We start from the raw sequence: 3779 nt of genomic DNA on the forward strand, positions 1-3779 counted from the left end.
CACGGCTGCTGCCTTGGTCCCAGTCAGCACAGCACAGGATGAGATGCCCCACCAGACAAGCCAGGATTTGCAAAGGTGTCCTTCTGCTGTGGGCAGGGCTGGCACTGACTTCTCCAGAAGTGGAACAGACCTGAGGGAGGGAGGCAGTCCCTGGGGTAGCAAGGCAGAGGGCCGCCAGTTGAGGCCAAAGCCCTCAGCTCCACAGTCCTCGCCGGGCTGGATCACAGCAGAGGCAGTGCTCTGCAGGGCCCTGCAGGGCCTGCCTCCCAGAGCACCTGGGCTCGTGTCATGATGCCTGGGCAGTGCTGCCAGCAAAGGCCTGGGGGCCCAACTGGCTCCCAAAAGGAAAAGGGCCTGCAGAGGGAAGCCCATGGAAAGAGGGGCATAGCCCTTGCTGAGCCCCCTCACCGCTGCCCCGCCTTCCTCCCAAGAGAGCCCGGAGCTGCAGGGAGCTCTGGCACTTGGGGAAGGGGTCATGGGCTGCCTGGATCTGGCGTGCCCCATGGGTACCTTACCTCCAGCGACGAGTAGCTACTCAGGAAATCACTGAGCCTTGCAATCCTGCCCACAGCCTGCTTGCACACAGCCCTTCTCTGGGACTCTGTGAAGGCCAGCAGCACCTGGGAGGAAAAAAGCTGCTCCTCTGCCCTGCGCTCTGATGCCTGCTCCAGGAGAGGCAGCTCTGCTAGGGGCCTGGCTGGCTTTGCAGTCCAGCAGAGCTTCCTCGGAGCATGAGCAACGGCTGTGGTGGGCCTCCTGCCCCTAGAGTCCCTCCCAGCCGTGGCCAAAAATGCCCCACACTGACCAGCTGTGTGCAGGCAGGGAGCCGGCCGCACTGCAGCCTCTGCCCCTCCCTGCACCCATTCCAGAACAGAGCCCGCTGTCCCTCCTGGCTAGGGGACAGGGTTTGGGGCCCGAGCAACAAAGCTGCTGGGCCGGCCTTCCCTTGCAGCTGACCTTGTCCCATGGATTGGGTTGCTTTGCTGCACAGCCAGGAGCAGCCCCCAGGAACCCCACTCTTTGACACTACAAGACCTGCAGGAGGCTCTGCAGCTCCAGGAGCCTGGAGGTGGTAGAAGTGAGCACCAACACCTGCAGCATGTGGTCCATGGCACCCAGGGTCTGCAAGGAGGCAGAGGGTGGCGGTACTCCTTTAGGAGACCCCTCCCTCACAGCAGACTGGATGGAACTGCTGCTGCTGTCGCACCACACCCACCACCCTGCAGTGCCCTGGCAGAGGCCTCAGGGCAGGAGAGCTGCTTCCTGCACACAGAACAGCCTATAGGCACTGCCTGTGGCCCAGCACAGGGGAAAGGGAAGAAGAAAGGAGAAGGGTGGGGAAACACAGCTGAGATCCTGTCCTACTTGGGCTGTTACAGGCATCTCTCAGCACAGGGTGGCCCAGCAGCAAGCCCACTGGGATGGAGTGCCTCCCTCCCCAGGGCTCCCCCAGCACATACCTCCAAGTAGAGGGACGCATCCAGGCTCTGCATGTGCTCTCGTGAAGGAAGAAGTCACTGCAGAAGCAGGCCTACAGGAGCCTCTGCTTTCCTTCCCCCTCCACAATCAGCTTGGCTCTGGTGAGACCCCTATCTAGCGCTCAGCCCCAAGCACTTCCCACGGACCCCACAGCCCTGTGGCACAGAGGTCTAGGGTCACTAGGGCCTATCCCATCCCTCCTGGCACCCAGCAGCCAAGGGCTCTCCTCAGAACGCTGCCACTGCCTGCCTGGCCCTACCACCTTCCCCAGCCCTGCTGCCTGCCCCTTACCTTGATCTCCTCTGCCAGCTCCCGGGTGCTGCAGAAAAGAGCCAGGGACCATGCCACTGTCTTGGTGTGCGCAACTCAGCAGAGCATTCAGATGGAAGGCAGAAACCTCAGTTTTTGCACCTCACCCTGCCAGGCAGGGAGGAGAGAGACCAACACGTGAGGACAGGGACGAAGCACGGCCAGCACGACCGAGGCATCACGGGGATGCAGCTGCCTGTGGGGCATGGGCAGGGCGCAGCTCTGCACAGCCAGCAGCCCTCAGAGAGCCCTGCAACCCAGAGCAGACAACGAGAGCCCCAGGCAGGCTGCAACGCCTGCAGTTACCTTTCCTTTGCCTGTGAGAAGGCCTTGGATGCACCTCTGTGCTTCCTTCTCCTCTCCCTGCAGCTCCAGACAGCCGGAGACTGAAGAAACAGGATCCGACCCTGAAAGCAACAAGTGCTGGGGGGCTAGCCGGGCTCCTTGTCCACAGCGGGGCCCAGGGAGCCTGCGCAACAGCGATGCACTGTTGTTGACCTTGTGTTAGTGACAGCGTGGGTTTCGGTGATCTTATGGACAAGGGTGGCGTAACCAGCAACAACGCTTTGACCATGTCACATGCACTGACGTCAGCACCCGTAAAACAGGCAGCAGTCATGTCACGGGTGTAAATAAATGCCACCATGCACAAGAATGTCACTCTAAATGCCAGCACAAACCAGGGCAAAGTCATCACTAGCAATGACACCTTTGCCACTGACAGTGTAATTCCTGCCTCTGTCACCAGTGCTGATGAGGTTATGAGCAGCAGGGATGTCATTAGCATCCCCAGCCCCAGGAGGGACAGGCCATGCAAGGTCCCAGCAGGGCTTCGGAACACCTTGTCCTTCTCCTCAGGGTTGGGCAGAGACGTGGCCCTGCTGAGGCTGTGGTGATGATGCCCTTGTGCCAGAGCTGGGAGTGCCAGTGGCCCTGCTGTGGGGTTGCGAGCACCCAGTCCCTGTTGCCGAGGATGGGGACAGTGATGGCACTGCTGGGGAGGTTAGGGACAGGGCTACCCTGGGGGTTGTGACAGTGATGGATGTGACCCTGCAGGTGGCAACATCCCATTCATGTTCCTGCTCCACTGGTGCAGCCCCAGCAGGGTGTGGGGTTGGGCACATCCCTCTTCCCAGGCTTGGGCACAGGCAGTGGTGCTGCTGGTTGCTGAGACTTGTGTGTGGTGAGTATGGCCCCAAGCTCTTTCTGAAATGTCCTGCCTGGGTCACGACAGGCTCCCCTTTCCCCTCTTGTCCCCAAATGCCTCCCAGATCTCCCCTTTACTCTACCTTCAAGTATTGCTCCTTGGCCCCTGCATCTTTCCTCTCCCCTACTGCCCCTCCCAGCACTGCCCAGATCCTCCTGTCCCCAGCTGTCTCACCAGGTGCTTCCCATCCACAACTGGTCCCTGACCTCTCCTAGATTCCCCCAATCCCAGTGGTCCCCTCTGTCCCCTCACCTATCCTTCTGCTTCATCCTGGCCCCTCAGGATGGACCTGGATTTGGAGGCTCCAGGCAGCCCCAACCTCCCAGGACTGGTGGGTGAGAGTGAGACAACACTGAGGCACCCCGGGGGCGGGGGGGCTGAAATGCCTGGGACACCCTGGGGACTCTGAGACCTCTTGAGAGAACCCTTGTGGACACATGGAGCACTAGGGGCGTGGCAACCTTTGGGAACCTGGGACACCCTGGGACTTCTCAGGAACAGTTCCCGGGACCTCTAGGACTCCCATAAATCTGTAGGACATCCCTGGCACCCCCTCAGGACCCTTTCAACACCACCGCACAACCCCTTGGCATGTCCCTGGGATGCCTTGGAGGTCTTCTTCGATGGTCATGCTCCCCCCACCCCCAGCACTTCCCTCGGGTCCCTCTCCTTCACGTTGTACTCCCATTCCCTCCGTCACCCCCAGCATCCCTGTCCCTCCCAGGACACCCTAGGAGCACTGCTGGGTGCCTAAATCCCCTCCCAGGACACCCCCGTATTTCCC

This window comes from Rhea pennata, unplaced genomic scaffold (assembly GCF_028389875.1).
Source record: "Rhea pennata isolate bPtePen1 unplaced genomic scaffold, bPtePen1.pri scaffold_31, whole genome shotgun sequence".
Taxonomy (NCBI): Eukaryota; Metazoa; Chordata; class Aves; order Rheiformes; family Rheidae; genus Rhea; species Rhea pennata.